Source organism: Choloepus didactylus, chromosome 1, assembly GCF_015220235.1.
Source record: "Choloepus didactylus isolate mChoDid1 chromosome 1, mChoDid1.pri, whole genome shotgun sequence".
Taxonomy (NCBI): Eukaryota; Metazoa; Chordata; class Mammalia; order Pilosa; family Megalonychidae; genus Choloepus; species Choloepus didactylus.
Genome location: NC_051307.1, coordinates 116,735,508 through 116,757,584, shown reverse-complemented (window position 1 = coordinate 116,757,584; position 22,077 = coordinate 116,735,508). Strand labels below are relative to the sequence as shown.

At 36.1% G+C, this 22,077-nt stretch overlaps 1 long non-coding RNA gene across 1 annotated transcript in view; it reads left to right on the top strand.

The window, feature by feature from the left end:
• Positions 1-12,771, top strand: part of LOC119537837 — a 68,997-nt gene extending 56,226 nt beyond the window's left edge. Inside the window, exons 2-3 of the long non-coding RNA XR_005217470.1 lie at positions 10,340-10,418; positions 12,504-12,771. This is a non-coding gene — a long non-coding RNA (uncharacterized LOC119537837). The remainder of the gene's footprint in view (positions 1-10,339; positions 10,419-12,503) is intronic.
• Positions 12,772-22,077: the final 9,306 nt, after the last annotated feature.

The window sequence follows — 22,077 nt, the reverse complement described above, 5'->3', positions numbered from 1 at the left end:
GACTAAGAATTTGTTTGTGGGGAAAGAGTGCACTTAATAAATATATTGGTGAATGAGAAAGGCCAAATTGCTTATGGTTAAGAACACAGCCTGTGAAGGCAAAATACATGGATTTAAATCTCAGTTGTACACCCTTACTAGCTGTGTGACTTTGGTCAAATCATTTCACCTTGTTATGCCATAGTTTATCAACTATAAAATGGGGAGAATACTAGTATAAGTGTCATAGCTAAAGAGGTACAATTCAAATTAATTAGCACATGTCAAAATGTTATTTAGCTCACTTATGAGGGAACCACCAGCAAGATATAATTGCTAGAAAGGACAGTTGAAGTAAAATTGCAGACTGTGTGCACTAAGTTCACTATATTAACTTTCTACTGGGCTATAAAATCATATCACCTTTGGAGTTAATAAGTCCCCTGAGCTATCGAGTTTTAGAAACTTATTAATTTCTTCAGGTTAACCTCTAACCTCAAAGGGTTATAAACTATCTGCACATTTGTTGGTTGTTAATTGTTAGCCAGACAAAGTATGGTCAGATGGGCTTATTGGAAAATGATCCAGCATGAAATTTTTAAAATCTAACAACTATTTTGTGTTAGCTCCAAGTTCAGTATAAATCATTCTTTACTAGCTTTGCCATGAGTTTTATGTAAGTTCATAGTTGCAAAGCAGTTAGAGAGGTGCCTGGCACAGTGTTAAATTAAAATGCCTAAGATATGGGTAGTAGTCAAAAGAATTTTTGTAATGTTCTACAGAGCTTACATCATTTGCCTACAATAATGCTTTAGAGATACCCTAAGGATGGTTTGGTTGTGGGCCTCATTTCATAAGGAATATTTTGATTCAGAGTTCATATCTTTTATTCTCTGGGAAATTTATACAGAAGTTTAGGGATATGCTTGTTTAAGCTCTAATTTTGAATATTGCATTTTTACAGCCATTACTTCAATTCTTAAAAGGCTACTAAAGAAGAATTTCCATACTTTTAAGAAGTTTTAGCCTTACTTACCTTAGTTTCCTAGAAGGAAAAATCAAGCAGCAAAAGAAAAGGGAGAGAGGGTGGGGCAAGAGGGCTGAGTGGTGAGGTGTACATTTTAGTTACTCCTCCAGGGCAGTAGGTAGAAAGCCAGAAACTGTGTGGACCGGACACCGCAGAGCAATGTGACTTTGGACAGACTTCATACAGCACTCACGAACATGTGGAACAGCTGAGATCAGCGAAATCTGTAAGTTTTCATGTCCGGGGGACCCACGCCCCTCCCTGCCAGGCTCAGTCCTCTGGGAGGAGGGGATGTCAGTGCTGGGAAGCAGGAGAGAGAACTGCAGTTGTGACCCTTATTGGAAACTCATTTACTGATCCAAATTCCAAGCATAGATAGATTGAGACCAGACACCAGAGAATCTGGGAGCAGCCAGCCTGGTGGAGAGGAGATACGGATAGCAAAAACAGCAAGGAAAACCCAAAACTAAAAGCAGAGGCTTTTTGGAGTTCTGGTGAAAATAGAATGGGGAAGAGAGAGCTCAGGCAGAGTCAGGCTCATATGCACATCCAGAAGACAAGTTTCTTTGTCTGAAAAACTGGTTTCTCTGCTCCCTGGATCATTCCTTAACAGCCCTAATTGCCTTGTCTCTTAGCATTTCAATAACCCATTAGATCTGCAAGGAGGGGCCTTCCCTTTTTTTTTTTTTTAATCTTTTTCTCTTTTTCTAATACAATTACTCTAAGAAGCCCAATACAGAAAGCCTCAAAGACTTGCAATTGGGGCAGCTCAAGATAAGAGGAGAACTAAGAGAGCTCTGAGACACAAGGCAATAAGTCCAGGGGCTGAGAAAATTCACTAAACACACAACTTCCCAAGAAAAGGGGAGCTTCCCCTCACAGCCATCTTCCCGGTGGGCAGGGAACACTCCTGCCAGTCACTGGCTTCACAGCCCAGAGCTCCCCCAGACAACCCAGTGTAATGGGAAGCATTTCCAACAACATACGCACACAGCACAAAATCAGGCATGGACATTAGCCTTCCCTGCACCCTCAGCTGGTTGTCCCAGAGTTGGGAAGATGGAGCAATGTGAATTAACATGCCCCATTCAGCCATCCTTTCAGCAGACTGGGAACATCCCTACCCAGCCCTGCAGCCCAGAGAAGCCATAGGGGGATGGCACTCACCCATGACATAACACAGTCATGCCTCAACAGAAGTCCTGGGGGTGCATGGCATGGAAGAGGAACCCACTCGCAAGTCTCAGAGGCCATACGCCAATACCAAGGACTTGTGGGTCAGTGGCAGAGACAAACTGTGGCAGGACTGAACTGAAAGACTAGACTATTGCAGCAGCTTTAAAACTCCAGGCACACCAGGGAGATTTGATTGTTAGAGCCGCTCCCCTCCCTGACCACCCAGACACACGTCCCATATACAGGTTGGGCAACACCAACCACAAACGCAAGCTTGGTACACCAATTGGACCCCACAAGATTCACACCCCCACTCACCACAAAGACAAAGCGGGAGAGCACTGGCTTGAGGGGAATAGGTGGCTCACGGATGCCACCTGCTGTTTAATGTGTACTCCACAAAGCTGTTGATCTGACAAATTATAGATAAGGGTTTTAATTGGTCTACAAGTCCTAAAAGAACCCTATCAAGTTAAGCAAATGCCAAGAGGCCAAAAAACAACAGAAAAATTTAAAGCATATGAAAAAATCAGATGATATAGATAACCCAAACCCAAACCCCCAAATCAAAAGATCAGAGGAGACACAGTACTTGGAGCAATTAATCAAAGAACTAAAGATGAACAATGAGAACATGACACAGGATATAAAGGACATGAAGAGCATGGCACAGGATATAAAGGACATGACGAAGACTCTAGAAGAGTATAAAGAAGAAATTACAAGAGTAAATAAAAAAAAAGATGATCTTATGGAAATAAAAGAAACTGTTGACCAAATTAAAAAGATTCTGGATACTCATAGTACAAGACTAGAGGAAGCTGAACAATGAATCAGTGACCTGGAAGATGACAGAATGGAAAATGAAAGAACAAAAGAAAGAATGGGGAAAAAAATCAAGAAGGAACTCAGGGACATGATAACATGACATAAAACATCCAAATATAGGACTCATTGGTGTTCTGGAAGGGGAAGAGAAGGGTAAAGGTCTAGGAAGAGTATTCAAAGAAATTATTGGGGAAAACTTCCCAAATCTTCTAAACATCATAAATACACAAATCATAAATGCCCAGCGAACTCCAAATACAATCCAAATAAACCCACTCCAAGATATATTCTGATCACACTGTCGAATACTGAAGAGAAGGAGCAAGCTCTGAAAGCAGCAAGAGAAAAGCAATTCACCACATACAAAGGAAACAACATAAGACTAAGTAGTGACTACTCAGCGGCCACCATGGAGGTGAGAAGGCAGTGGCATGACATATTTAAAATTCTGAGTGAGAAAAATTGCCAACCAATAATTCTTTATCCAGCAAAGCTCTCCTTCAAATTTGAGGGGGAGCTTAAATTTTTCACAAACAAATGCTGAGAGAATTTGCTAACAAGAGTTGAGACACTAAAGAGAGCCCTACCAACAGAGAAACAAAGAATGGAGAGAGAGATATGGTGAAAGGTTCAGTGCTAAAGCGATTCAGTATGTACATTAAAGGACATTAAGAGAGAGAGGGAAAAAATGTATATCACAAACATAAACCAAAGGATAAAATGCTTGATTCAAGAAATTCCTTCACAGTAATAACATTGAATGTAAATGGATAAACTCCCCAATTAAAAGATACAGTTTCACAGAATGGAACAAAAACAATGAACCATCAATATGTTGCATACAAGAGACTCATCTTAGACACAGGGACACAAAGAAATTGAAAGTGAAAGGATGGAAAAAAATATTTCATGCAAGCTAAAGTGAAAAGAAAGCTGAAGTAGCAATATTAATCTCAGATAAAATAGACTTCAAATGCAAGGATGTTATGAGAGACAAAGAAGGCCACTACATACTAATAAAAGGGGCAATTCAACAAGAAGAAATAACCATCTTAAATGTTTATGCACCCAATCAAGGTGCAACAAAATACATGAGAGAAACACTGGCAAAACTAAAGGATGCAATTGATGTTTCCACAATAATTGTGGGAGACTTCAACACATCACTCTCTCCTATAAACCAGACAGAAGACCAATAAGGAAATTGAAAAGCTGAACAATCTGATAAATGAATTGGATTTAACAGACATATATAGACCATTACATCCCAAATCACCAGGATACACATACTTCTCTAGTGCTCATGGAACTTTCTCCAGAATAGACCATATGCTGGGACATAAAACAAGCCTCAATAAATTTAAAAAAATTGAAATTATTCAAAAGCACATTCTCTGACCACAATGGAATACAATTAGAAGTCAATAACCATCATAGACTTAGAAAATTCACCAATACTTGGAGATTAAACAACATGCTCCTAAACAATCAGTGGGTTAAAGAAGAAATAGCAAGAGAAATTGATAAATATATGGAGACAAATGAATATGAGAACACAACATACAAAAACCTATGAGATGCAGCAAAAATGATACTGAGGGGGAAATTTACAGCACTAAACACATATATTAAAAAGGAAGAAAGAGCCAAAATCAAAGAAGTAATAGATCAACTGAAGCAGCTAGAAAATGAAAAGCAAACCAATCCTAAACTAAGTAGAAGAAAAGAAATAGCAGGGATTAAAGCAGAAATAAATGACATAGAGAATATAAAAACAATAGAGAGGATAAATAACACCAAAAGTTGGTTCCTTGAGATCAACAAGATTGACAAGTCCATAGCTAGACTGACAAAATCAAAAAGAGAGAAGACCCATATAAACAAAATAATGAATGAGAAAGGTGACATTACTGTGGATCCTGAAGAAATTAAAAAAATTATAAGAGGATACTATGAACAACTGTCTGGCAACAAACTGGATAATGTAGAGGAAATGGACAATTTCCTGGAAACATATGAACAACCTAGACTGACCAGAGAAGAAACAGAAGATCTCAACCAACCAATCACAAGCAAACAGATCCAATCAGTCATCAAAAAGCTTCCCACAAATAAATGCCCAGGGCCAGATAGTTTCACAGGGGAATCCTACCAAACTTTCCAAAAAGAACTGACATTGATCTTAGTTAAACTCTTTCAAAACTTCAAAGAAAATGGAACACTACCTAACTCATTTTATGAAGCTAACATCAATCTAATACCAAAACCAAGCAAAGATACTACCAAAAAGGAAAACTACAGGCCTATCTCCCTAATGAATATAGATTCAAAAATTCTCAACAAAATACTTGCAAATTAAAACCAAAGACACATTAAAAAAATCATACACCATGACCAAGTGGGGTTCATTCCAGGCATGCAAGGATGGTTGAACATAAGAAAATAAATCAATGTATTACAACACATTAACAAGTCAAAAGAGAAAAATCAAATGATCATCTAATAGATGCTGAAAAAGCATTCAACAAAATCCAACATCCCTTTTTGATAAAAACACTTCAAAAGGTAGGAATTGAAGGAAACTTCCTCAATATGATAAAAAGCATATATGAAAAACCCACAGCCAGCATAGTACTCAATGGTGAGAGACTGAAAGCCTTCCCTCTAAGATCAGGAACAAGACAAGGATGCCCGCTGTCACCACTGTTACTCAACATTGTGCTGGAAGTGCTAGCCAGGGCAATCTGGCAAGACAAAGAAATAAAAGGCATCCAAACTGGAAAGGAAGAAGTTAAACTGTCATTGTTTGCAGATGATATGATCTTATATCTGGAAAACCCTGAGAAATCAACCATACAGCTACTAGAGCCAATAAACAAATTTAGCAAAGTAGCAGGATACAAGATTAATGCACATAAGTCAGTAATGTTTCTATATGCTAGAAATGAACAAACTGAAGAGACACTCAAAAAAAGATACCATTTTCAGTAGCAACTAAATAAATCAAGTACCTAGCAATAAACTAAACCAAAGATGGAAAAGACCTATACAAAGAAAACTACATAACTCTACTAAACGAAATAGAAGGGGACCTTAAAAGATGGAAAAATATTCCATGTTCATGGATAGGAAAGCTAAATGTCATTAAGATGTCAATTCTACCCAAACTCATCTACAGATTTAGTGCAATCCCAATCAAAATTCCAACAACCTACTTTGCAGACTTGAAAAAGCTAGTAATCAAATTTATTTGGAAAGGGAAGATGCCTTGAATTGCTAAAGACACTCTAAAAAAGAAAAACGAAGTGGGAGGACTTACACTCCCTGACTTTGAAGCTTATTATAAAGCCACAGTTGTCAAAACAGCATGGTACTGGCACAAAGATAGACATATTGATCAATGGAATCGAATTGAGAATTCGGAGATAGACCCCCAGATCTATGGCCGACTGATCTTTGATAAGGCCCCCAAAGCCACTGAACTGGGACATAACAGTCTTTTCAACAAATGGGGCTGGGAGAGTAGGATATCCATATCCAAAGGAATGAAAGAGGACCCCTACCTCACACCCTACACAAAAATTAACTCAAAGTGGATCAAAGATCTCAATATAAAAAAAGTACCATAAAACTCCTAGAAGATAATGTAGGGAAACATCTTCAAGACCTTGTATTAAGCGGACACTTCCTAGACTTACACCCAAAGCACAAGCAACAAAAGAAAAATAGATAATGGAACTCCTCAAGCTCAGAAGTTTCTGTACCTCAAAGGAATTTGTCAAAAAGGTAAAGAGGCAGCCAACTCAATGGGAAAAAATTTTGGGAAACCATGTATCTGCCAAAAGACTGATATCTTGCGTATGTAAAGAAATCCTACAACTCAATGACAATAGTACAGACAGCCCAACTATAAAATGGGCAAAAGATATGAAAAGACAGTTCTCTGAAGAGGAAATACAAATGGCCAAGAAACACATTAAAAAATGTTCAGCTTCACTAGCTATTAGAGAGATGCAAATTAAGACCACAATGAGATACCATCTCACACCAATTAGAATGGCTGCCATTAAACAAACAGGAAACTACAAATGCTGGAGAGGATGTGGAGAAATTGGAACTCTTATTCATTGTCGGTGGGACTGTATAATGGTTCAGCCACTCTGGAAGTCAGTCTGGCAGCTCCTTAGAAAACTAGATATAGAGTTACCCTTCGATCAGCGATCGCACTTCTCGGTATATACCCGGAAGATCTGAAAGCAGTGACACGGACAGATACCTGCACGCCAATGTTCATAGCAGCATTATTCACAATTGCCAAGAGATGGAAACAACCCAAATGTCCTTCAACAGATGAGTGGATAAATAAAATGTGTTATGTACACACAATGGAATACTACATGGCAGTAGGAAGGAACAATGTTGTGAAACATATGGCAACATGGATGAAACTTGCAGACATAATGCTGAGTGAAATAAGCCAGGCACAAAAAGAGAAATATTATGTGCTACCACTAATATGAACTTTGAGAAATGTAAAACAAATGGTTTATAATATAGAATGTACGGGAACTAGTGATAGAGAACAATTAAGGAAGGGGGAATGATAATCCAATAAGAACAGATAAGCTATTGTGGGTAAATTTAATATTCTGGGAATGCCCAGGAATTACTATGCTCGTTAATTTCTGATGGTATAGTAGGAAATGTTGCTATATTAGGTTATTGTTTCGGGGTAGAGTAGGAACATGTTGGAAGTAAAGTAGTTATCTTAGGTTAGTTGTCTTTTTCTTACTCCCTTGTTATGGTTTGTTTGAAATGTTTTTTTGTTGTATTTAAAAAATTATTATTTTTTATATAGTTGATTTAAAAAAAAAGAGTCAATTAAAAAAAAAAAAAACAATGAAAAAAATATGCAGAGCCCCCTTGAGGAGCTGGTGGAGAATGCAGGGGTATTGGGCTTCCCCACCTTGATGGTTGCTAATGTGCTTACAGACATAGGGTACTGGTGGTTTGATGGGCTGAGCCCTCTACCCACAGGACTTGCCCTTGGGAAGACTGCTGCTGCAAAGGAGAGGCTAGGCCTTCCTATAATTGTGCCTAAGAACCTCCTCCCGAATGCCTCTTTGTTGCTCAGATGTGGCCCTCTCGCTCTATCTAAGCCAACTTGGCAGGTGAAATCACTGCCCTCCCCCCTGCATGGGATCTGACACCCAGGGGAGTGACTCTCCCTGGCAACATGGAATATGACTCCTGGGGAGGAATCTAGACCCTACATCATGGGATGGAGAACGTCTTCTTGACTGGAAGGGGAATGTGAAAGGAAATGGAATAAGCTACAGTGGCGGAGAGATCCCAAAAGGAGCCAAGAGGTCACTCTGGTGGGCACTCCTATGCACAACATAGGCAATCCTTTTTAGGTTCTAATGAATTGGAGTAGCTAGCAGTAAATACCTGAAACTATCAAAATACAACCCAGAACCCATGAATCTTGAAGACGATTGTATAAAAATGTAGCTTATGAGGGATGACAATATGATTGGGAAAGCCATATGGACCACACTCCCCTTTGTCTAGTTTATGGATGGATGAGTAGAAAAATGGCTGAAGGAAACAAACAAACAAACAATCAATCAAACAAAGGTACCCGGTGTTCTTTTTTACTTTAGTAGCTCTTTTTCACTTTAATTATTTTCTTGTTATTTTTGTGTGTGTGGTAATGAAGGTGTCAGGGATTGATTTTGGTGATGAATTCACAACTATTTAACAGTACTGTGAACAATCGAATGTACGCTTTGTTTTGTATGACTGCATGGCATGTGAATATATCTCAATAAAATGAATTTAAAAAAAAATAAAAAAAGAAAGAAAAGGGAGAGATGTTTAAACAAATTGGAATGCCTTAATAGGATAATCATTTATATTTGAGGGCAAAAGTGTTAAGTATCTTGCTTTTTATTTCTAAAATATCTGGGAACCATCATATAGGCATATTTTTTCACTTTTTTTACCCACTATGTAAACTTATGAAAAAATGTTTTACAAAGTCATATTCACACTCCATTTAAATAACATTACATTTTATTAGAGAGGCTTTTGCTCTTACCAAAACGTCAAAGCCTACTTTACCTCAAATGATGTTAAAGATGGTATTTGTTTAAAATTGGGAATCGATTATGCCACAACCACTTAATCAAAATCGTGTTTAGCGTCAGTATCTATTCAATTTTACATGTCTCCTGCTTGATGGAAACTAACTACCTCACAACACTCCATAAATATTTATATTGTAATCCATTGTTGATATCTTCCAAACATTTTACTATAGCTTCCAAACGGCTGCAACGTGACATTTCTGGGTGGAGCTGAACCATTATTTAAATTTTGTTTCCATGGGAGATGCTCTGCACACATTTAAAAAAAAATGCCAACACTAACATTTAATAAGGGCAATCACACTGCCAACACAATACAAAGCCAAAGTATCTAAATCAAGAACTGACAATGATATAGAGAATGTTTACAAGAATATTTTAACATGGCAATTCAATTCCTCTTATGTTAAAATCCCTCACACGCATTAATACTGTGACCTTCTTATACTCAGATGAACTCATTGGAAACTTAAAATATCCCTATAATATAGAAAATATTTTTAAAATCCCAGTTTACAGATAAAGAAACCTCAGAGAGGCTGAATAGCTTGTGCAAAACCAGACATCTAGCTGAGATCCAGGGTTTTTACCTCCAGTTCTTTAGTAGCCATAACAGCCTTGTGGAACATGCATATTCTCCTTTATTGATTTTCATTGCCTTACACATATGCTAAAAGCCTTGCCTACACCAGATAGATAAATTTATCTTTGTGTATCACCTGAAATGAGACCATCCTAAAATGTACCTAGCATTTGAGTTTGGCTGAGTCTTTACTGCATCTGTTTTCTGGTTTAGATTGTCAACTCGCTGAACCAGGTTTACTATCTTTGAAAAGCAGGTTAAGTAGTTTTTAGTACCAAGATAGCAACTAATGGATAAAAATAGGGTCAAGTCAGGAAGCAGAATGCTGCAAGACATGAAAGCAGTAACTTGGGAACCAGATCTATTGGTATTTAAATCCTAAACCTACTATTTACCAGGAGTGTGACCTTCAATAAATTAACCATTCAAAGCATCAATATTAAATGAGATAATGTAATAAAAGTGCTTTGTACAAGCATGACATAGAAAAGCTTTTCAGTAAATTAAATGGTGATCAATTCATGTACCCCAAAACTCCCCCTATCGTAGTTAGCATTTGCAACAAAGATAGTCAACATTTATCTTCTCTCACAGAAAACGGAATTTTGTCTTATTGTAGAAGACTGGTATACCATCTCAGGCAAATGGACATGGTAAAAGCTGATCAAGAATGGTAAGAAGACCTCCTCACATGTATAATGTTTTATAGTTTGTGAAGCATATTTACCTCCATTTTCTCATTTGACTCTCTCAAAGGTTCTGTGGATTTGGTTTATAATACACCATCATCATCATCATTTTCATATTTAAAAAGAACAAACTGAGTTTAGAGCAGGTAAAGTAATTGGTGCAAGTTCCCAAGCCCAATAAAAACTGGACCCTGGAATACATATTCTTTCTTTCCATTAAATCAGTTGCCAACATGTTTCCTACCTTCCTGGTTTTTGAGGGTGCTTTGTGTGAAATCTGACACTAGCTGCATAGCAACAAATAACCACAACAAAATATCAGCCAGCCTTTAAAAAATAAAAAGGCTTACCTAAGCCCATCATGCTAATTGATCTCAACAGAATTCACCTCAAACAGAATTCTGTAAAGAGGGGGAGAAAGGAGGGAATTCACCATCATATCTTTTGCTAGCCTATGACAAAGCAGTTTAATACAATGACCGAATTTGTTAATCTTTTTCTCCATTACCTTAGTGCCATAATTTCAACTATATTTTTAAAACTACTGACATGGAATTGCAAATATATGATTGAAGAATTTGATTCTCAATTCACAATTGCATAAGTAAGAGGCAATAGTATTGAAAAGAAATCAGAAATATTCCCTTTAGCTAGTTGTTAAAGATGCAGTGTAGAAATATGATCGTGCTAAATCGTAAACGTGTTCTACTCCATTCATTCTCCCTTAATTGGTATCTATTCAGCAAGGCTTCCTTGCACCATTTAAACCTTTAATGGAGTGTATGGTTATATGCAACTTCTTTACGGATTCTTAATCTGCAGCAATCATCTTCTAGCATCTCTAAATTCTCACAAGCATAGTTTTTGTTTTCCACTTAGTATATAGTGTCAGATATAAAAAAGGCCATAAAACCAACCACATTCTTTTTTTCTTTTAAAGAATTGCAGCAGTTGAGGATCTCTGCTGCTCTCATTTGTCTATATCTTACATTCATGAAATTTTAGAGATCTAGCTCCCTCAATTTACAGATGAGGAAACTGAGAGCCAGGGAAGTGATGTGACTTGTCCAAGTCCGGTGTCACTGGTAGACAGCAAGGTCAGAATCTAGATCCAAGTCTACTGATTTCAAGAGCAATGTGCTTTTCTGCTACCATGCTTCTTCAAATTAAAAACATGCCAACCTAGAACTTTCACAGATGATGTTACAGAATGTTATATTAGTCCTTGCAAATTTTTGATCTTGAGTATAATTGAGGTGTATTGCTTAATTATTCCTTTTTAGATAAGCTCTATCCTGTTTATAACCTTTGGAAATCTACCAGAAATGAAGGAGGCCTGAAAAGAATATTTACAAGCAAAGAGTAAAGAAAGATAGGAATAAAAGAAAGCATATGTATGTTTCTATCTTGCCCAATAATGAGTGAATGACTTAGGAGAGCGAGAGCATTCTTAGATGCTGTTAGATGCTTTTAGTAGAGCATCTACCAAAAGGTAGAAGGAAAACAAAACATTTTCCTATAACAAAATCAAAACAGTCAGGCATAAGTTTTTTCCTTGTGTGTGTTTGTATGTGTGTGCATAGATGGATAGATAGATAGATAGATAGATAGATAGATAGATAGATAGATAGAATAAATGAATATAACCAGAACTGGAAGGTGGTAAGCTAAAACAAAATTAGGGTATTGTGTTTATAAATGAATTTATTCAATATAAATGTGTTTAAATTTACTAAACTTAAGCTAAATAAAATTAATACTTTCTCCTTCAGAAATATATTTTTTTAAATATTAGGGGAGGCTTCTAAATTAGGAGGTTTATTGATGCTTCAGGTAATTATCTGTAAAAACCATTTTACTTTTCTGTGCTTATTATCAAAAACCTGAGGAAGAGTGAAATAATAAAGTGTGGTGATTTAGAACTGTATGTACCCCAGAAAATAATGTTAAGTTAATCCATTCCTGTGGGTGTAAACCTATCATAAGTAGGAATTTTGATTAGGTTACTTCAGTTAAGGTGTTGCCAAGGGTCAGTCTTAATCCTCTTACTGGAGTTCCTTTATAAACAGGATGAATATGGAGAAAGAAAGAGAGAAAGCCAAGGAAGCAAGAAGTTGAAAGCAACAAAACCTGGAAGAGAAGGGAGACACTAGCAGAGGCTGCCATGTGCCTTGCCATGTGGCAGAGGAGTCAAAGATCCCTGGCAGCCCGTCTTTGGAAAGAACGTATCACCTTGATGATGCCTTGATTTGGACATTTTTCTCAGCCTCAAAACCAAGAGATTTTAAGCTAATAAATTCCCATTGTTAAAGCCAATGCATTTCAGGGTATCTGCTTTCAGCAGCCTAGCAAACTAAAACATAAAGCCAAAAAAAAAGTTTCCATATTTGGTAAAACAATTTATGACATGTAACCTAGCTCCACATACGTTTTATATGAAAAAAAAAAAAATTCTCTTGCTAGAAAATGTTATCCAATGATTACTTTTGGATAAAATATTATCCAATGATTACAAATTCTCTTGCTAGAAAACATTATCCAATGATTACTAGAGGCCATAAACAAAACATGCTCACATTTTCAAAATGCAGAATTTAATCACTGGAAGGAAAAGAATATAGGTGTAATATAGGGAAATTTGCAATGCTGATGAAATGTTCACTGTTTTGAAATTTCAAGTGATTTGACCTGGATGATATAGAAAGCAATCTGTTGCATTTACATGGCAGGTAGTGAAAAACAAAGGTAAACAACTCTTTTGAATATTTTGGCAGATGCTCTAAAATCACAGTGTATGCAATTACATGAGAAAAAATGTCCTGAAAAGAAAAAAAAAATTTTTAAACTTGGCTTTTAACCTCTGGAAAGTGTCTAATCCTAGGAAGAATGACTCACAGGAGACACTTATCAAAAAAAACATTTTTTTTTTATTTCCAAGGAGGATTACCAAAGACAAAAGCCACATTGACATTCAGTGGCTCCACAAAGCCCATACTGCTCTTTTTTTTTCCTTATATCTGATATGCAGTTGCCACATATCTCTATCTATATCTAAATGCTACCCTTCCTTCAAAGTTCAACTCAAGTGCCACCTCTCTGATCTCACACACATGTACACAAACACACACACACACACAAAGGTCTCTTCTCTGAACTTCTGTTCTCTGAACTTCTGTCTTTTTGAATATTGAGTATTTTCTTGCACTATTATTCTTATAAGTACACAGATCTTACTTAACCTCTTGATTAGCCCTGAATAGCATTGTCCACATCTTTATATTAATCCAGTCCCTTGTACAGAGTAGGTGCTCAATTTAAAGGAAGAAGAAAATAAAGGTGTTAGAGGCCAGGGGTCTAAACTGAAATCTGAATATTTGACCTTGAGTGGCATTTAAACTCATTGGACCTCAAAACAGAATTTCTTTGTTTTGTTTTTGTTTCTGTTATATTAACAGAATATTTTTAGCTAGCTAATTCAGCCCATCATGTGGTTGTGAGGATAAATTAGGAAATGTCTATGAATTGATTTTCAAACCATAAAAAATTTTTTATCTTATATGAGAAGCAGAAGTCTAATGCCATAGAGAGAGGAACTCAGGCTACAGAGACAAATAGACATGGGTTCAAATCTGGTCTCTGCCAGTTATTAACTAGGTCCTCCCACAACCTCAATTCCATCTTATAACTGTGCCAGTAATACATACCTAGAAAGAAAGTGTGAGGATTAGCATTGTGCACAGTCTGTAAAGTTATCAATAATCAGATTTATCATTATCATCTAAACATAAGTTTCCTTCATTATTCTTTCTATAGAGGTAGATATTTCAAAAGGAGATATGATGCAGAAAACTGAGAACACAATCTAATACAGCACTAGAAAGTTATTGATAATGGGCCTTTATGCCATATTTTTAGCTCCTTGATACTGAAATGCAAGCAAATATGACCTATGCAATCAATTCCCAGAAATTGGCCAACATTTGACCAAAAGAAATCAACTTTGTGATTTTGTGGTACTTTTTGTCTAGACAAATTGAACCTAAACCTGCACTATATCAGAAAAACCTGTAGAGATTTATAAAATACTGAACTCTAAGCCCCCTAGCAGGTATAGATCTTTTATGTTATTGGAATAGTTGCATTTTTAACACAATTTTATTGAGATATATTCATACACCATATAATCCATCCAAAGTATACAATCAATGGCTCACTGTGCATGCATCACCAGAATCAATTTTGGAACATTTTCATTACTCCAAAATAAGGAAAAATAAAAGTAAATAAGAACACCCAAAACATCCCATAACCCTTAACTCCCCCTGTTCGTTTGTTTGTTTATTTAGCTAGTTAGTCTTTATTTTGTTACATATCTGCCCATCTACTGGATAAAGGGAGTGTCTGTCACAAGGTTTTCACTATCAAACAGTCACCCCATAAAAGCTATATACTTATAAAATCATCATCAAGAATCAAGACTACCGGATTACAGTTCAACAGATCCAGGTATTTCCTTCTAGCTATTCTAATACATTAGAAACTAGAAAGGGATATCTCTATAATGCATAAAAATTACCTCCAGAATAACCTCTAAACACCATGTGAAATCTCTTAACTGCTGAAACTTTATTATTTTGTTCCACTTCTTTTCCTCTTTTGGTCAAGAAGACATTCTCAATCCCACAATGCCAGGACTGGGCTAATCTCTGGGAGTCATGTCCCATGTAACGGGGAGGGTAGGGCATTTATTTGCAGGGTTGGCTTGGAGAGGCCAGATCTGAGCAACAAAAGATGTTCTCTGGGAGTGACTCTTAGGCATACTTATAAGTAGGCTTAACTTCTCTTTTGCAGGACTAAGTTTCATAAGGGAAAGCCCCAAGATCCAGGGCTTGGCTTATTAAATTGAGAGTCTCTAATGCTTGAGAGAATATATGGAGTACCTCAGGTGAGGAAATTTAATATTTCCATGTTTTTCCCCAGTCCCTCAAGAGGACTTTGAAAATACGTTTTTATTTTCTGCGCCAAATACTCTGGAATGTAACAAGGTATTACATTAACCTGTGCAGAATAACGGGACCTCATTCCCTATTCTAGGTTTCATGTAATTATGTTGTTTAAACAAACTGACCATGCAGGTTAAATTAGGTAGTGTATTGCAGAATATTTAAATTTTGTACCGAAAAGGCATCTCGTTCTTTGGTCTCACACACAAGTTGAAATTTTAAAATACAGTCAATATCATACTTATCCTATATTCTGATTTACTTTAGTCCTAACCAAGTCTGTTTCATTCATATTCCTAATTGAATTCTGATCTCTTTTTCAGTTTCTTTAGCAGTTGCTTTGTGGAGTAATGTTGCCTTTCAGAGCTGCAGAACTCTATCTCTGGGTCTCAGGTGTCAGTCAAATACTCAAGGTTCCAGGGAACTACCAAGCTATATGAAAAAAGCTCAGCATCTCATAATTAAGAAATAACCATTAAAACTCAGGAATAAATGTGACTGCTGTAAAATCTTACAATCTGGGAACCTTTACAATGAGACTTATTGAACATTCTGTATTCTTAAATCATTGATTGCCCAGTGTCAGCCCATATTCTATCCCCTGATAACCTATGCTCTCAAAATCAATTCTTAGCATTTGCTCATTATAGTTAGTTTATATCAGTGAGACTATACAGTATTTGCCCTTTTGTTTTTGGCTCATTACACCCAACATATGCTCCTCAAGTTTCATTCACCTAGTTGCATGCCACATAACTTCATTCCTTCTTGTAGCTGCTCAATATTCCATTGTATGTGAACACTACAGTTCACCACTCTGTTCATCAATTGATGTACCCTTAGGCTGCCTCCATCCATTTCAAATCATGAATACTGCCACCATAAATACCAATGTACAAATTTCTATTCATGTCTCAGCTTTCAGTTCTTCCAAGTATGTACTTAATAACAGGGTAGCAGGATCATATGACAACCTTATACTTAGCCTCCTGTGGAACCACCACACTGCCCTCCAGAAAGGCTACACCTTTCTACCTCCCTACAAAGTGAATAGGTATATCTTTTTCCATGTCTTCTCTAGCACTTGTATCTCTCTGTTTATTTTTAAAATAGTTTTATTCACACACCATACAATCTATCCTAAGTGAATAGTCAATAGCTCCCAGTATAAACACATAGTTATACATTCACCAACACAATCTATATGAGATCATTTCCATTTCTTCTGCAAATAAAGAAGAGGGAAAAAGAATAAAAAATCAAGAATAAAATTTTTTAAAAAGAGAAACAATAATAAAGACAAGAATCCCATACCCCTCCATTATACCCCTCTTATTGACTTAACGGAAGAATATTACAACATTACTGTTACTATAGGACTTAGTTTGCATTGATTGTATTTTTCCACATTCCATCCCATTTTCAACACATTACAATGGTGACATTCATTTGTTCTTCTCATGTAAAAACTTTCTTATGTTTGTACATTTAATCACCATCATTGTCCACTCTAGGACTTGCTAAATTATATAGTCCCAGTTTTTATCTTCTATCTTTCCTTCTGATGTCATACATGCCACTAGCCTTCCTCTTTCAACCATAATCCCACTTGGCTTTGTTCATTATACTTACAATATTGTGCTACCATTGCATAGTATTGTGCTATCCATTTCTGGATCTTTACAATCAATCCTATTAAACATCCTTTACTCCTTCAGCATCAAATGTCCAATATCTACCCTCTTTCTATCTTCTGATAATCTGTGTTCTTAACTTTAACTCTCAGAGTTTGCTCAATATAGTTAGTTAATAGTTGTGAGACTATACAGCATTTTTCCTCTCATTTCTGGCTAATTTCACACACACAAAAAAAGTCCTCAAGGTTCATCCACATTGTTGCACATTTCATGACTTTATTCTGTCTTAACAGCTGTGTAATATTCCATCATATGTGTATACCACAGTTTATCCACTCATCCACTGATAGACATTTGAGCTGTTTCTGTCTCTTGGTAATCATGAATAATGCTGCTATAAACATCGGTGTGCAAATATCTGTTTGTGTCCTTGCTTTCAGTTCCTCCAATAATATACCTAGTAATGAGATTGCTGGATCATATGAAAATTCTATACTTAGCTTCCTGAGGAACCACGAAACTGCCTTTCAGAGCAGTTGCATCATTCTATATCCCCACCAACAGTGAATAAGTAAGTGTACCTCTTTATCCACATCCTCTCCAGCACTTGTAATTTTCTGTTATTTTGATAGTGGCCATTCTAACAGATGTGAGATGATATCTCATTGTGGTTTTGAGGAAGAATCAACAAAATTAGAATTTAGTTCTTTGAGAAAATCAATAAAATCAACAGACCCTTATATAATATGACAAAGCAAAAAAGAGAGAGGATGAAAATAATGAGAGAGGAAAGGGATATAACTACTGACCCCTCAGAAATAAAGGAGATAATGAGAGGATATTATGAGCAACTATATGCTAACAAACTAGACAACTCAGACAAAATGAACAATTTCCTAGAAAAGCATGAACAACCAACAATGACTCAAGAAGAATTGGAAGACCTCAACAAGCAAATCACAAGTAAAGAGATTGAATCAGTCATCAAAAACCCCCAAAAAGAAAAGTGCAGTACCTGATGGTTACACATGTGAATTCTACCAAGCATTCAAGAAAGAATTAGTATTAATCCTGCTCAAACTCTTTAAAAAACATTGAAGAGGATGGAAAGCTACCTAACTCATTCTATGAAACCAACATCATCCTAATACTAAAGCCAGACAAAGACACTACATGAAAAGAAAATTACAGACCAATCTCTTTAGTGAATGTAGATGCAAAAATCCTCAACAAAATACTTGCAAATTGAATCCAGCAGTGCATTAAAAGAATTACACACCAGGGCCAAGTGTGTTTTATCCCATGTATGCAAGGATGGTTCAACACAAGAAAATCAATTACCATAACACATCAGTAAATCAAATGGAAAAAACCCACATGATCATCTCAATTGATGCAGAAAAGGCATTTGACAAAATCCAACATCATTTCTTGATAAAAACATTTCAAAGGATAGGAATAGAAGGAAACTTCTTCAATATGATAAAGAGAATATATGAAGAACCCACAGCTAACATCATACTCAATGGGGAAAGACTGAAATATTTCTCTCAAAGGTGAGGAATGAGACAAGGATGCCCATTGTAACTATTGTTTTAAACTTTATGCTGCAAGCTCTAGCTAGAGCAATTAGGTAAGATAAAGAAATAGAAGGCATCCAAATTGGAATGGAAGAAGTAAAACTTTCATTATTTACAAATGACATGATCCTATATGTAGAAAATCTGGAAAAAATCTACAGCAAAACTACTACAGCTAATAAATGAGTACAGCAAAGTGACATGATGTAAGATCAACATGCAAAAATCAGTAGTGTTTCTGTACACTAATGGAGGAAACAAGAAAGAAATCTATTTACAGTAGCAACAAAAAGAATCAAATATTTAGAAATACACTTAACCAAGGACATTAAAGACCTATACACAGAAAACTACAAAAAAAAAAAAAAAAAAAAAAAAACACCAAAAGAAATCAAGGAAGACCTAAATAAATGGAAGGACAAACAGTGTTTATGGATTGGAAGACTAAATATAGTTAAGATGTCAATACAACCCAAATTGATTTATAGATACAATGTAACACCAATTAAAATTGCAACAACTTACTTTCAGAACTAGAAAAACGAATAATAAAATTTGTTTGGAACAGCATGGCACTCAGAATAGCTAATAATATCTTGAGAAAGAAAAATGAAGAGGTCTCACACTACCTGACTTTGAAGTATATTACAAAGCCACACAGGTCAAAACAGCATAGTATTGGCATAAAGACAGATATTCTGACCAAACTGAGTTGAGTGTTCAGAAATAGAACCTCTCATCTCTGGACAATTGATATTTGTTAAGGCATTTAAGTTAACTCATCTGGGACAGAGCAGCCTCTTCAACAAATGGTGCATGGAGAACTGGATAAATATATCCAAAAGAATGAATAAGGACCCCTATCACACACCTTATACAAAAATTAACTCAAAATGAATCAAAGACCTAAACATTAGTGCTGAGTCCATAGGACTTTTAGAAGAAAATGTAGGAAAATATCTTTAAGATCTTTTGATAGGAGGTGGTTTCCTAGACCTTACACTCAAAGTGTGAGCAACAAAAGAGAAATAGATAAATGGGATCTCCTCAAAATTGAATAGTTTTCCACATCAAAGGACTTTGTCAGGAAAATAAAAATACAGCCTACATAATGGGAGACAATATTTGGAAACCACACATCAGAAAAAGGTTTAACATCCAGAATATGTAAAGAGATCCTACAACTTAACAACAAAAAAACAAACAATCCAATTTAAAAATGGGCAAAAGACATGGACAAACACTTTTCTGAGGAAGAAAATAAATTTCTCTCTCAACATTGCCTTTGCTGCATCTCATAAGTTTTGATATGTTGTGTTCTCATTTTCATTTGCCTTGAGATATTTACTGAGTTCTCTTGTAATTTCTTCCTTGACCCTCTGGTTAAGAGTGTTGTTTAGCCTGCATATATCTGAATTTTCCAGCCTTCCACCTGTTATTTATTTCCAACTTCATTCCATTATGATCTGAAAATTTGCTTTCTATAATTTTGGTCTTTTAAAATTTATTGAGAACTGCTTGGTGACCCAACATTTGATCTATCTTGGAGAATGTTCCCTAAGCACTAGAGAGAAGTATATATTCTGCTATGGTGGGGTGCAAAGTTCCATAAATGTCTGTTAAGTCTATCACTTATCATATTATTCAGAATCTCTGTTTCTTTATTGACCCTCTTTCTAAATGTCCTATTGATTGTTGAGAGTGGTGTATTGAAGTCTCCAACTATTAGTACACAGCTGTCTACTTCTCCTTTCAGTGTTGTCTGTGTTGGCCTCAAATGTTTTGGGGCACTCTGGCTCAGTGCATAAATATTTATAATTGTTACGTCTTCTTAATGGATTGTCCCTTTTATTAATACAGAGTGTCCTTTTTCTCTTTTAAATGGTGGTGGCATGGCAGTAATGACTATCAACCTTAAATTTACTCTGAATACTTGCAAGCAATTAAAATATTTGTGTTTATTTTGATGCAGCCCAATAATAAATCCTATCCAAATGTATGCACAGCCTGAAACACATAGAATACTTAAGATACTTAGTACAATTTTTATTTATTGAAGTAAATCTTGACTAACTGCAAGGGACAAAAAGGAAATTATTGTATATGTTAATGAAATACATAGTCATTTTGTATATTTATATGGAACTTCAGATTATTTGCTCAGTTCTTTAAAAATAGACATCTGCCATATGGTTTTTATAAATCTTTATTAAGGTGTTGAAGGTTTTTTATAAAACTTGATTAAGGTATCAAAGGTGTCCTCTTTCCTCTTGAATGTTCCTTCTACAAAGCCAACAAAGCCAGTGTAATTTGTCCTGTAATCATAGTCCTACATTCTCCAAAATATATAGCTTATTTACATAAGTAATTGATCACTAATGTGGTACCTGAAGTACCCAAATGGAGTACATCATGCCCAGTATTAGTTTGCTAAATATCTGCATTTTTAATATGTTTCCTACAACTTAACTTGGTATTATGGTAAAACTATTTGCAAACTATTTCCATGTGAAAGGACAAAAGTTACATCAAGCACTCACTTGTTTCACAATTTGAACATAAAAAAATATATATATAATATAATATAATTTAATAGAATAGAATAGAATATTCACCACCTATCTGTCTTAAATGGGCATATTGAAAAGTAGCCAATAAATTATTTTAAAGAGCTTTTAACATATAATGTGACACATAGGCTAAATAAAAGTAAACAAAAGAAAGCTGGAATTCTTTAAAACTGAAGTGACATCATATACAACTCACAATGCAAACTCTCCAAATATTTCTATTTAACAAAGATGAAACAGGTACTTAGGCAAGATTTTCACCACCCTAGTCCCCTCCCTGTGCTAGGAAGTGGGATAAGGCCATGTTTCCCTTCTGAGGAGCTGCTGAATTCAGCCTCCAGAGTGTCTGAATAAGACACATAGTCTATTCAGTAAGAGGGTTGTCAGGATGTAGAATCCAAATCTCATTTTTCAGGCAGCCATTAAATTTCTCCACAACATCAGCTGCCTGTGGGTGGTGGGTGATGTAGAAAGCCCTTCTGATTCTGTGAGTTTGGGTCCATTGTTCAGTGGATTGAGCAGTAAAGTGGGGTGTTTGGTCAGAGGAGACATAATCTGGGTACCCAAAGGAGTGGCAAAGTTGCTTTTCCAAGACATCCCAGGTATGTACTTCACACACCCAGTGAACTGGAAAGGCAAAACCATAGCCTGAGTAAGTGTCTACCATGAGTAATGCATAGGGCATATCTTGGGATGGTGGGAAAGGGCTGATGTAGTCCACTTGCTTTCAGTGGCCTAGTACAACCCTTCCAAGAATAGCCTCTAAATGCTCTTTTCAGGCTCTGTCTTGTAGTCGACATCTCTCACATTGGTAAATGGCAGATTGAGCTTCTTTTAATGAGAGAGACAGTGT